We start from the raw sequence: 15,020 nt of genomic DNA on the forward strand, positions 1-15,020 counted from the left end.
AGATAGGACAGCTCAAATGTCCACTTTATTCTAAATAATATAGTTTTATCTGGATAAGAGAAGGGATTAATACTTTAAGAAGACAAAAGGTTTTAAAACTTTTTTTAATAGCCGAGTAAAAACATGTCTTATACTTGGTTATGCAAACTCAACATTTAAATAACTTCAATGTTAAATCGTTTAAAAACAATTTTACATGTCACATCAACACCAGTATCTGCAGTAAAATTAATTTTTATTTTTACACCCAAATATCAATATTTCAGTTTTGTCAGTGTTTCAGTAATCAGGATGGTTCGTCTGTTTGTGGAGACCGTCAGAGAAAATGCATATCCAGGCCAAATAATTTCTTATAATAGCATTAACAGGCCTATTTGCAAGAAGCAAAGTTAAATTCATTCCAGTACCAAGGTGTTGGAGTCATTGCAGCCACAGATATAAGTGGATATGAGAATCTTAAAGGCTTTCTGAACGCAAGGATACCATAGATCAATGGGTTACAAGTGGAGTTAAAGTATCGAACCAAACCAAAGCATCAAAAACATCGCCAGGAGTCACGAAATTGAGGAAAGGATCGACAGCAGTGGCGGTAAAAAAGGCAGCCAGCAGAGATAAAAAACACCCATGACAATAGCCAGAGTTTTAGCTGCCTTTCCTTCTCTTTGAGCAGAGCTTTGGCTCTTCATCCCTCCTGCTGCTGCCACAGTCACTCTTTCTGAAATAACTTTTGCATGTTTTCGTGCAACATGGAAGATTTTCATATACAAAGAGCTCATGATTGTCCCAGGAAGAAAGAATGTGAGAAGTGAACAAATAAGACCCCATTGTTTGTTAAAAAACAAAACACAACCTCCCATACAGTAAACCTGCATTATGAATGACTCCAAGCCACTTTTGTTTACCCCTGAAAACACAACAGAAAAGCTGTATAGAAATGAAAACAGCCATCTCAAACAGCCTCATTTTGTACCTCAGAGGGTCACAAATGGCCCAGTACCTGTCAGCAGATATTAAACTGAGATGTATTAAAGAAGAGATGCTGAAAGTCATGTCCAAACTAGAATGAATTTTACACACAACATCTCCCAGATACCAGCAGCCTTCAACAGATCGATGATCATGCTGTACGGCATGACCAAAGAGCCCAGCAGACAATCGCAAGCTGCCAGTGACTGAATGAACATGTGAGTTGGAGACTGAAGCTGTTTGAAGTGAGAGATGGAGATGATGATCAGCAGGTTCCCAAAAACGGTCGTGAGGATCATCAGCACCATCAAAACATACATCGCCACTGAGGATGGTAAGTTGAGGAGCTCTGGGACAGGAATCCGGCCGGAGTGGATAGCAGAGGAACACATTCTCAATATCAGTTTCATTTGAAATCATCACGTCTGCTCCAAATAGTGACTGAATTCAAGACTGAAACACAATATTTGTGTTTTACATGAAAAAAGCCACTTAAATATTAACCAAATTGTGCCTAGAATTATTTGATAAATGATGACATGATAAAGACAAATATGCAAAGAAAGACTAATATAAATACAGTACATGCCCCCTCAATATAATATCTTAAATGGACTCAGAGCAGCTCAGGCTTGTCCATATATACTCTCAGATTCGTTAACCCTCCTACATCTATCAGTGTTACCCATCGATAGTTACAAAAACAATTAACTCTGGAGATTAAAACAGAAATTTTTAAATTTGCATTGATCTCACTTTAATACATTTATCTTACATACATCTTTTGAATGTAATCTTTAATCATTACTCAATAAGTGGTAACCTATAGAGTGAATAAGGTCTTTTCAGAGAAGTTGTGTACCAGGAACGAACAAGCCTTGCCAGACATCTACATTAACAGGCAGTTAGTGATGTGCAATGAGTAACATGATTGGCTTAAAACTCTGATCTGTTTTCAATGTATCTTTTTGAATTATATAAAGTCTGGGCTGTGAGCCCAGTTAACAAATGCATTTCAATATAATTTTTCCTCCCATCTCATATTTTTTTCATTGCTATGTTACCTAAGATGCTCTGCATCTGTTGGCTCCAGTTACATTCAAAATGTGGCCCAAATCTGATTTTTTTTTGCTTACATGTGACTCAGATCTGTTTTTCTCATGACAGTGTGAACAGCACAAACCACAGGGAATCCGATATTTTCAATTCCGATTTGTGCCACTTCCATAATGTGGTACTAAATCCGATACAGGTCAGATGTTTTATAATGCGATCGCAGTGTGAACAGTCATATCAGAATTCATGTGACTTTTATGTCACTCTGGATCAACATTTGTCACGATTCAGCGCTCATGGGAGACACTTAAAAGATTAAAGACCCAAAGTTATCAAGACAGTTGCGAAAAGTAATCAGTGGAAGTACAGTGATGTGTCAGAACTCTTACTGACATGCCTCAGCTCAGAGATTTTGGGCAGAAAAAAGTCCAGAGTCTCCCACTCGTAATTACAACTTTGTGGACATTCATGTGCGTTTATCTCATAAATATTATCTTTCTAACATGACACGAGCACACGATAAATGATCACATTTTTTTTTCGTGTCATGCAACTACATTTTGTTAGAGATTGCACTGATGCCACACTAAATGACCCAACTCTCTTTGATTCTGTGTATGAGAAAGATCAAAAGGCAAACGTAAATTAAGCATTTTCCTCCCATAAAAAAAAAAAAAAAACATTATAAAGAAAACAACGTGCCTTAAAGGACAAAGAAAATTATATAAAAATAACAATTCTGTATTAGGGATGCACAATATTGAATTTTTGCTAACATTTGATATGCAAATATGTTTATTAACTAATTTATTGACCAATAGGTGATTCTAATACCAATATATATTTCCTTTTGTTTTGAAACAAGACCAAGTCTCTTCTGTGCAGATATTATAAACAAATTATTTTGAATTTTGTTTACTTTTGAGCAAAAAAAATTTAACTTTTAATATACTATATACTACTATACTACTATAAAATACTTTTAATAATGAGAATACATTAAAAGCTTTGAAAATAACTCAAATAAAATCAATCACTGCTTGTTTTTTTTTTCCCTCTCTTTTCTTTTCAGACAGGTGGTCAGGGGTGTCAAACCATCAGTCCATTCCAAACGGGATATATCACCCTCCAAAGGGCACTTCGGAGTGAAAACAATCATGGCCGCCATATTGAAGGGTCGATTGAAACCAAAGTGCTCAAAACTGGCCACTTCGTTGGGCCCTTCGGAATGAAGGATTTTGTAGGGTACAACCGATGGACGCTTCGGCCTGCATGATTTTTTGTGCAGATTCTTTGCATGATGATGGTTCCTCCGTATGGGCATGGGATGATGACGCAAAAGGGCACTTCAATAAACAGTTGTTTGATCCCCTACACCAGGGGTGCCCAACCCTGTCCCTTGAGATCCACCTTCCTGCAAAGTTCAGCTCCAACCCTGATGAAAAATCCTACATGAAAGATGACTTTTTAAACTATTTTTACAGACACTTAACACCTTAACACATCTGTATCAGTAAGATATTTATGTCTTCACAAACCATCAGATACGTCAGTTTGTGGTGTGATAAGATGGACTTATCGAATATTTGCATGTTTCTTATATCAGTTATTTGATCAAATCTTAGTCAAATAAACCTATATAGACCAGTTGTTTTTATTTTAATAAAACATTATACTGCGAAAAAATGATACATTTAAACTTTTCGGTTAATAATTCCATTTCTAAAGTGAGAAAGAAAGTCTAATCTGTTGTAAAGATTCTGAGAAGCATTTCTGACACCTTATACTTTTGTTGCAGACAACCTTATGACAAGTCATTTTCAGTCTAATATAGTTCAAATTCATAAAGAACAATCTCTGTAAGTGTCTTGCGTTACTCAGAGGATCGTTTGACTGCTTCTAATCCTTGCTCTAGACGATCATGATTTTAGGTTTGAAAGATCTAAAAACTTATTTGTTAAAACAAAAGTTATATCATTGTTTAATCATGCTGCTTTTCATCACCTTGTAAAGATACCCAGTGTGATTCTAAAAGCTTTTATTTATAAAAGGTTTGTATGAGACATCATAAAAGTCCAAATATTTAACTGTATGGTTGTTTATGTGGATGTTTATGTGTAGATGTGTTGAGTGTTTGTGTTTGCATTTGCAGTGTTTGTGTTGAGGGTTGAAAAATATGAGTGAAAAAAGAAATAACAAAACTAAGTAAAATGAACTAAATTAAACAATGTTTTCCTACAGCGCATACCATCTTATTAAAACAATCACCTTGACCCTCCCTATTTATTTAAGTTTGTGTTTATCGACTTCTTTATCTCATCTCATCCTGAACATGAGTTTAAAGCCACATTCGAATAGATTATAAATTCATTATAAATACTCAATTCTCAACTTTACCTAACTTCACCAGATGTGTCATAAAATGTTCAATAGGGCACACATGCTTTGACCCGTACCTAAACCTTTGACAGAGTTCACACTCGCAGGTGCACGTCATAAAATGATTAACACGGATGTCCTTTGATGACCGAACATCTTAGAAAGATTATCTGTTTTGATCAATTTACCTCACGTTCTAACAACGTTTACGACGCCAGATCCACTCAAAAACTCATTCGATTGCAAATGAGTCAAATCCCAGAAACTTTTGATATTTCACAATGGACCTCTTGATCAGATAAGACCGTTTCAGTCTTTTAATTTTCTAAGTTGGGACAAAAGCTACCTTTTAAAATCTTACAAGATTTTTACAAGTATCTTATACTATATTGTTTTAACGGTCTGATATTTTTATTTCACACCATGGTAAGATAAAACAATTCTATAGTATTTAACTTTGTATCTGTTATAAATGCAAACTTTTTATAAAAGTACGACATAGATTTTGATAAATATATGTTATTGTTTTAACAAACGCGTCCGATTCTTTTTTGTTATAGATAAACGAACGCGCTCACCTCTTCTTCTTTTTAACTTTGTCAGACTAACTAGTTTTAAATTCTAATGATAGAAAAAAATAGCTTATTGTTTAACTAACATGTCAATGCTTTTTTGTTTTAGTGTCTATGTTTTTCCTAAAACTATTTTAACAACACTAGCACGTCTTGACTTGTAGGGAAAAAACAGACGTTGTACGTTTTACGTTCATGTTTGATCTTTTTTCTTGATATGTATGTGAAAACACTTTAATAAAAATCTCCCTTTATCACATTTAACACAATTTCACCATTTAAAGTTTACACCACATAACACTGGCCCCCCCCACACACACACACACATTGTCATAAATTCCTTAAGATCACCAGGGTGGATGAAACAGATGGTCACTTAGACGGGTGGGGGTGCACAAAACAGGTGTCCAAACAGGTGTCCAGTTATGGGAGGGGGTGTATTTTTATGAGGGTAATAAATACATTTTAAAGGAAAAAGGGGCATTGTTTATTGTTAAAAAGAATTTAAGTTAAAATGGATGAAGGATTTGAAGGATTGAAATCAATAACCTCATGGAAGCTGGTGAAAATAAGGAAACAGTTCAAGTTCAAGTTGAAAAGTTTAATTGTATCTTGGCGGAGTTTATGGATTTGCAAGTTGCCGTTCAAAGCTTGTTAAAAGACCCAGATGAAAAGGAAGCAGATCATTCTGACTGGTACGAACCCAAGTTAATTCGTTTTCGAGAATTTCTTAGCGGAATTAAAAGTTGGATGGGTGCAAGTGACCACGAGAAGCAAGAAGAAAATTATGAGGGTTTAGCAGATGCTATTGGGTCAGATGATCGTGTGCGTCAAATAGACAAAAGGCACGATTAAGAAAAGGAGGCTGAACTTGTGAAAGATGCCGCTGATAGAGACGGTGCATATGATAAGACAGTCAAAGGAATCGTTGTTTCAAAGATTCCTGTAGCTCAAATAGTAGAGCATGGCGCTAGCAACGCCAAGATCATGGGTTCGATTCCCAGGGAAAGCAAGAGCTGATAAAATGTAGAAACCGTAACCTGGATGCAAAGTAAGTCGCTTTGGATAAAAGCGTCTGCTAAATGCATAAATGTAATGTAAATGTAAATGCAAAGATTGTCACTGCTAAAGCATCGAAGGAATCTAGTAAGAGCAGCAAAACGTCCAGTGCATCAGTAGCTTGCTTCCAAGCTGAAGCAGAGCACGCTGCTCTCAAGGTAAAGGCAAAAGCTCTAGAACAAAAACATGTCCTGGACATGGAGGAAGCCCTGTTTGAAGGCAAAGAAAGAAAAGCTTACCTTGAATGCTGAACTGGCCGCAGCTGATGTAAAAGTGAAAATGAGACCCGGGCAAGCTAACACCAGTACTGGGCCTGGTGTCAGACTGCTCCACCCAGTCTGACTGCCGAGGGTGCTGGGGGAACTCCACCAGGCTTCGCCGTCCGGGGGAACTTACTGGAGGAGAAAAAAGGCGCTCGCATCCCTGGGAGAGGGGGAATGGCGCAGCAAGCGTGACACCGGCCAGCTCTTCCCACCACTTACCTGTAACCCAACACACGGGAAGAAACTGGCTCAACGCGGAGATTGTAAAGTCTCGCGAAGGTGTTCTGTGTTGCCCAGCCAGCTCTACAGATGTCTGCCAAAGAGGCACCGTGCGCCAACGCATAGGAAGAGGCAATACTCCGTGTGGAGTGAGCCCACACCCTGAGGGGTCACGGCTCGCCTTGGGATTGGTATGCCAAGGCGACGGCATCCACTATCCAGTGGGCCAACCTCTGCTTGCAGACAGCCTTCCCTTTCTGCTGACCTCCATGGCAGACAAAGAGCTGCTCAGAGCTTCTGAAGCTCCGGGTGCAATAGTGGGGATGGAGGAGGCAGACGAGCGGCTTCTGGCCATGAAAGGGGCCGTCCACGAGCTCGTCAGCTCCTCATGCACCTCCGGAAAGAAAGGCACCGGGGCAGAGCATGTTTGTGAGCCGCGTCCCGCACCAATAAACCAATCCTCCAGCCGCGAGGGCTCGGGACTGGGCGGTCTGTTGACCTCCAGCCCGATCCCTGCGGCTGCCCGGGCAAACATGGCTGTCACTTCCGGGTCCGGTTCGGTAGTGGCGACCACACCCGAGGGGGGCAGCCCCGCCGAACCTTCATCCTCGGAGGACGAAAGCCCATCCACTGATGCTGCGATCGACATCTGATCCTCGGGCGGCGCGCCGAATGAAATGCTGGCGGTCCCGACCAGCGAAATCTCCCAACAACCAGACAGGACGATCGCTGCGTGAGGAGTAAGAGGTCCGTGGGGATGTACCCGGTGGAGAAGCTCTTACTGTGACCCTCAGATCTCCCAGAGCGCGAGCCGGCGGTCCTCTGCTCGAGTCAGAAAGACCGGGGCGGGTGGCGGTAGAGGGTGCCAATCTTTTCAGAAAAGAAAGGTGAGATCGCAGCGCCATCATTTTCATATGCCCACAACAGGTGCATGAATCATCCACGAACGCGTCTTCAGTGTGTTGGATGCCCAGACACTGAAAACAACGATCGTGTCTGTCATCCGCAGACAGGTAACAACCGCAACCAAGAGGACACGGATAGAACGGCATCTTGAAAAAGACGCGAGCTGTCCGTGATTTGCTCTTTCAGAATTTGTTCTTTTAGTTGAAGTGCCCAGGGAAATCGCTGCGAAGGACTCCGGGACACCATAACGCCAGCAGGGACCAAAATAAAGAGGTGGAAAGGCTTTGTGGAGATCAGCACTCTTCTCATCCACTTGGCTCCACAAAAATCCGATGAGTGGATGCACCTGTCGCCCTTTTATACCCGCATGCACGGGGAGTGGCTCAGGAATACAAAATCCACTAGCCAATTCATTGGCGTTTTCACTTATCAGAGGTGATTGGGGCTCCCAGGTGAATCCCCTTATGTCGTCACGACATAACTGGTAGTGATCGACAGATAGGGAACTCTTTATTGTATTCCTTGAATGGGTAGTCTTCACTGAAACTCATTCAACCTCTTACAGAGAGTAAAATATTGCACAAAAACATTTTTTTTTTTTTTTTTTTTATTATACAACTAGCATCTGGTTATGGTTATACTATTCATTTGTTTCTCAAATTATCTAACTCCAATTATAGTAGGCTATAACTGTCTAGTATCTAACAATGAACATTAACTATAACATGCTTCATAAAATACCACTACTGACCAGATTTCCGAGAGGCCAACTAATGTGTCAGCATTTTCAACATTCTGGTGAGTGTGCTCCAAAACACTGAAATAAATGGACTTCAATGCTGGAACTATTGGTTGTTTGGAACAATTGGCTGCTCCATGACACACCTTACTTCCTCATTACTCTGTTCATTTGGAAGCCTATAGCCTAATACACAGGGGAAATTTTTCAGCAATTTTGTTGGGCAATGTTACCATCAACAGGCAACCAGGTGAGACACAGGGCTCACGACCAATCTAAAGTATTCAGATTTTGTCAACTATTCTCAATGGGAAAGTGCCTAAAAGCATTGGTCAAAAAAGTTGCCCAGCAACATTGCTCAAAAAAGTTGCCCAGCAACACTGCTCAAAAACGTTGCCCAGTAACATTGCTCAAAAAAGTTGCCCTGTGTATCACCACCCTGTATGGGAGTGTTGCAACTAAGTTTCTCAAAGGCTCAGATCTTTAACAGATAGCTCTGTTGATTAGTTACGTGCATTCTGTTACCATTTAAATTGCCCTGTCAATCATCTTGTCACAGTTAACATCATTCATATTTTGTTTATTTTAACTTCCAACCGTATTGGAGATTGGATTGATCTGCCAGTAGCGGTCTTTCATGCAGTGAATTCTCCTCATGTGTTTACATAATGATGCAAGTTAATGACCAAACTTGTCTTTATAAAAGTTCACAAAGTGGCTGCAGATTAAATATAACGCAAATAACATTACATAAATATTTTTTCATCACGCTAGATACATCATTGATGTACAAAGTGGTGGGGATGACAACTTTGGACCCGATAAAAAGTTTACCAAATAAAAAACTAGTTGGTGACAAAGATTTTGAAGTGTGTCACATCTGTAAACATTTATACAGCACACTTAGAACTTAACTTAGAACAAAAACACTTGAAGTCAAATGATCAGATGGCAGTCAATCACTTTAAATCCAACACACTTTGTGAAAGGCATTCAGCGCCACTCAAGGCACAGAAGAAATAAATAAATATATAATTAAAACTGGACCTTCATACATCTTTCCATAGTAGTGATCATGCTTGGACAATGTAGTAAAATCATCCATTCAGTGGTTTATCTTTATTTGAAACTCCAAAAACTATATTTCTGAACAAACATATTTTGTTAGATTTGGAAGATGCAATTAAGTTATTTGTAGTTTTATTACTGTTTGAAAAAATATCTTTCAATTCCTAGGCTGCTCTATTTATTTCCAAAAATGCATTTTTTTCAGGTTTTACCACTTTGATGTCACGAGAAGTGAGTATTTATGGTAAAAGTCGTTCGGCATGTTCAGATGTCAGAAATGCATGACGTTGTGAGAGGAGGATCATTCTGTACTTTTCTTCTCATTTCCTTCTAAATGTACCCACAGAAATGTGTGTTAAACTGAACATTAAACATAATCCAAAATAAACCGGCTTCATACAGTTCTTCTTCATTCATACAGTTTTATATGGCTGAAAGGAAACAACAAATAAAATATTTTAGCATATTACCATCTCACACACAATTTATTTTTTTAAATCTCAAACTAAACAAAAGCACTGCTGGTGTTACTATAAAACAGACATATATGCTCAGACCACGTAAAATCTGTTGATTCACTCATTCATGCTGATGCTATTCTCATCCTCATCGAACTTAATTCCACTATCCTAAAAAAAAAAGTAACACATCAACTAAAACTGACAAAGCACAAAACCCACAACAACTGAAGAGCTGATGGACAGTAACAAAGTATTTCTACTGTACTTAAGAAAATTTTCAAGTATCTGTATTTTTGAGAAACTACTTATGTCTCAACATTCCAAAGCATAATATTGAACTTTCTACTCCACTACATTTCTTGAAAACACATCCTTCCTCATTATTTTGAAATGGAGAAATCGTCACCCACTCTAAGATGTGATAGTAGTGTCCGATTCGTGAACGAGCTGATTCTTTGAACCTGTTAATTTGGATCGATTTCAGATTGATCAATCAATACATTTTTGTATATATATATATATATATATAGACAGTGGAATCATTCGGGTTCCTGGGCACCACTAGTTCTCAGGACTTGAAGTGGGACACTCACATTGACTCCATTGTTAAAAAGGCCCAGCAGAGGTTGTACTTCCTTCGCCAGCTGACGAAGTTCAACCTGCCACAAGAGCTGCTGAAATGGTTCTACTCCGCCATCATTGAATACATCCTCTGCACCTCAATAACTGTCTGGTTCAGCTCCGCTTCCAAATCTGACCTCAGAAGACTACAGAGGGTAGTCCGGACTGCTGAGAGAATCATTGGTACAACCCTCCCCACTCTCCAAGAACTGTACTCATCCAGAGTGAGCAAAAGGACTAGTAAAATCACTCTGGACCCCTCACATCCAGCACACTCCCTCTTTAAACTGTTACCGTCTGGTCGACGCTACAGAGCTCTGAGAACCAGAACGACCAGACACAGGAACAGTTTCTTCCCTCAGGCAATCCATCTCATGAACACTTGACAATAATTGTGGAACACACAGCACACTTATATACTTTTATCTAACACACATACTTATTCTACATTTCGAATTTGTACATAATATGCCTGTACATAAAAAAATGTCTATTGTAATATAACTGTACATACAATTGTCAATTTGTATATTTACTTGTTCTATTTTTATTCAGTTTTTGTCCTGTCATTGTCATTCTGTTGCACTGTGGAAGCTTCTGTCATGAAAACAAATTCCTTGTATTTGTAAACATACCTGGCAATAAAGCTCATTCTGATTTTGATCAAGGAACTTTGCTGCCGTAGCATGGGTGCAGCAGGCGCAATGATATTTCGCAGCGCCTGAAAATAGTCCCCAGCTACCATGGTGCGGCAGCAAAGTTCCATGATTATTACGCTGGAATGAGAGTATAGTTCCTAGCCATATCGGCCTAGAAAATGGCAACTTTTCATTTTCCGTCAACCTTAGTACACGATGTAGCTACAGAAGAGTCAGGTTTTAACTAGGAAAAATATCAAAACTCTTTGGTCATTTTTGAGGGAGATGCTAACGATCTAATCAGATTCAATGATCTGTGATAAGCTATGCTAAAATTCCTACCGCCAGACCCGGAAATCGGCTGAATGGATTCGGAAACAATAAAACTTTTTAACTCTTGGGGAGTTGGAAAATGAGCCTATTTTCAAAAATAGTGGAGTGTTCCTTTAAGCACATTTCAGGTCAGACATTTTGGGTAAGTATAGATTTTTTAAGCATAGAGACAGTCTTTGATCTGAGCATCCTTAGTCTGCACTTTTCTGAACATTCTATGTTGAACATACCCTTTTGACTCCTCCTGAAGCCACTACATAAAATATTTCCATCACAATATATATTTATATGTGTGTGTATATTCCATCACAATAAAAAAACAAAAAATATTATAAAATATATATATATATATATATATATATATATATATATATATATATATATATATAAAAGTGCTGTCAAATGATTAATCGCTTCCAAAATAAGTTTTTCTTTACATAATATATGTATGTGTACTGTGTATATGTATTATGCATATACAAATACACACACACACACATACAGTATACATTTTATATTATATGTGTGTGTGTGTGTGTGTGTGTGTGTGTGCACCTGGTATTCATCACGTCCTGGGGACCAAATGTCCCCACAAGGATAGTAATACCAGTAAATCTTAATCTTGTGGGGACATTTTTTGGTCCCCATGAGGAAACAAGCTTATAAATCATACAGCATAAAGTTTTTTGAAAATCTAAAAATGCAGCATGTTTCCTGTGAGGGCTAAGTTTAGGTGTAGGGTTGGTGTAGGGCAATAGCACATACAGATTGTACAGTATAAAAACCATTACGCCTATGGGATGTCCCCATAAAACATGGAAACCCAACATGTGTGTGTGTGTGTGTGTGTGTGTGTGTGTGTTATTGTTCCACATGTAATGTGACGGCCTGAGTGGTAGCTGCACAAGTCAAGAGTGGTACTGTGGATGTATCCTCTCTCACACACAGCACACGTATCCACCTGCATGTATTCGCACACACACACACACATCTATATGAAGGATATGTTCAGATTAAGTTATTTAAATTTCCTTTGTCATTTGCATTTATTTTGGTTTTAGTTTAATAACCACATGAAACAAACAATATTCATTATTTCTTTATTGTTAGGTTTCCATATGTTTACATTTAACCCATCTTATATACATCGTTGCTGATTTGGATAGTACACAAATTAGTTGCGTTGTATCTGTTACTTACATTTGTGTCTATTTTGAGTTTAAGTTTACCGGTGATGTGTGGCGATCTTCAGACATGGTGTCTTGGCCTGATGAAATCTGGAGATACCATTCACTGAGGTTGCCCGGGGAAGGAGAGAAAGTTGATTTCTTTATCAATTGATTTATTTAGTTGTACATTTATGATATAATTACATTGTTTTTCTTTATCTTGATTTAAGGTGTTTCTCTGTTTGATTTAATTTTGATTTATTTAATGTTATGTTGAATGTAAAGTTTGTTGCTTTCCCTCTTAATGTGTAATGGGCCCATCTTTCCCTTTATAAGCTGTTGCTTTTTTCATTTGTGAAGTCCGTTTTTAGTTTGGTTTGTTTCCGTCCGAATGGTTTGACTTCACTTTCTTTTTGTTTGTTGGTTTCTTTTGTTGTATGATTCTCGGTCCCTCACAGGTAAAATGACATAAACGTTCAATGATCAGCACTTATTACTTTCTATATACAAGTGCATTTAAAAAAATTATAATAATAATAATTGTACTTTTACTTGAGTGAAATAGAAAAGGAACACTTAGTAATTTTAGGAAATGAAAGGATGTGATGTGGTGACCCATACTTGGAAATAGTTCAGGTCCTTGATTCTGATTGTTTGAGCCACGTTCAAAGCTGTTGTAACAGTGAATTCATAGCAGCTAAGGGGGTTAGGCACTCCTCTCTGCGTCGTGCCTAACAACTAACTTAGCTGTTATAATTTCACTGTAAACCACAGTTTCTTGGGGCTTATTGCTTTATTTTATAATCGTAATTAATCATCAAAATTACAATTTCAAGGGAATAACAGACAATTATGATTTTTGTCATAATCGTACAGCCCTAACTCAAACTGACAAAGCACAAAACGTACAACAACTGAACAATTCAAAGTGAAGTGACACAGATTAAAAAAGTCCCAGTTCAGCTTACGTGTCACTTGTAGGGAAGGGCTCAATGGTATGTTGTTTCGTAGCTTCAGGCTAACAACAGACAACTTGACAACATATAACCTTTACACACTTATGTGCATGTTTCCATATTCAAACTCCCAGCTACCACGTACCCACCACAGTTCAATGTGTCAGAGCATGTGTGCTAATCAAGGGGTCGTTGTCTACATATATCTGACTCCAAAAATGCATCTTTCTCCAAAGACAGAATGGGTTGCACTGAACAATCAACTTTGTTTTTATATAAAAATATAATGTCAGACATTTCAGGTAACATGCTGACAGCACACTCATCTGAGAAGTATGTACAATATATGCATTGCATATCTTTTTGTTATAGAAAGAATGCAGAATGCAAAGATTCCTCTGAACCAGTCTAGTTGCATTGTTTATACATAGTTAGGGCGTAACATTTAAAGGTACAAAGTGTACATTTTTAGATGTTTTGATTGATGCTGAAATGTATAATTTAGATGGACTGAAACATTTAAAACAAACATAATGAATGAAATATTTATGAATCTTTTATATCAGACATATTTTTATTAATGCACTTTTAGCATTTTATTGATAAACTATTTACATTTTTAGATCCCTTAATTAACCCACGCCAAAACCTAAACACAACTATTTCACAGTGAATATAAAAAGACAAAATATAATAGAATGAAATTTGTAAAAAATGGCCATTTTAGTAGCATAGCATTAAAATGATATTTTGAGTCACTATCATCTAATATTTCAGTAAACTGCTTTTAATAAATGACTGAAAACATGTCATTGATGATGCAACTGATTACAATATAATCAAAATATTAATTCTGCGATTTCAATATTCACAAGGATTCATTTCTAAGTCTGTAAAGTTGTTAATATGTAAATATTGTGTGTGCTGTCAATATGTCAATATTGTATATTTCAGTGTCCATGCAAACTTAAGGAAATGTACATTAGAACAACGTTTAACAAATGTTTTACATAAAATTTTACATGAACAGCAAGATACGGTGAGTGATTGAGAAACTTGAATGCTTCTTGAAGGGTTGGTTTCACTGATGAATGGTGACAGGCATTACGACACAAACAAGTTTAAACCTAAAATTTTAAACACCCATTTACAGAATTTATTTATTTAAAGTTTTTGTTACATTAGAAAGTTTTGTCTAGTAACCAGTGCTTCACATAACACCTTCAGCCTATTCTGAAAATAGAAATATAATTAATTTATACATTTAAAAATTTTATTAAAACAATAAATAAGCAATTATCTCCTGGCCAGAGGAGAACTGCCCCCCCCCCCCCCCCCCCCCCAACAAGTGCTATATAAATAAAGATGACTTGACTATTCAGCTCAAAAATAATATTTAATAAGACTATCAAAATGATTACATAACCTTATACCAAAGTACATTTTTAAATGTCATGTTTTTACTTTTTATTTTGTACTACTGTACATTTCCTTATGGTCTCACTTTAAGTGTAACTTAATTCATTTCCACCCCCAAAGAAACTCCCATGTACAACCCACAAAGAATGATTGGTTCAGATCCTCTATAAATCAGCAAGTTTTCCAGATGATCTCT

General features: G+C 37.6%; 1 pseudogene across 1 annotated transcript; it reads right to left on the bottom strand.

Moving 5' to 3' along the window:
* Positions 1–395: 395 nt before the first annotated feature.
* On the bottom strand, positions 396–1,386 carry LOC306880148 (trace amine-associated receptor 4-like; annotated as a pseudogene). The gene has a single exon. The product of its transcript is annotated as a trace amine-associated receptor 4-like (transcript).
* Positions 1,387–15,020: the final 13,634 nt, after the last annotated feature.

This window comes from Barbus barbus (genome assembly GCF_936440315.1).
Source record: "Barbus barbus genome assembly, chromosome: 14".
Classification (NCBI taxonomy): Eukaryota; Metazoa; Chordata; class Actinopteri; order Cypriniformes; family Cyprinidae; genus Barbus; species Barbus barbus.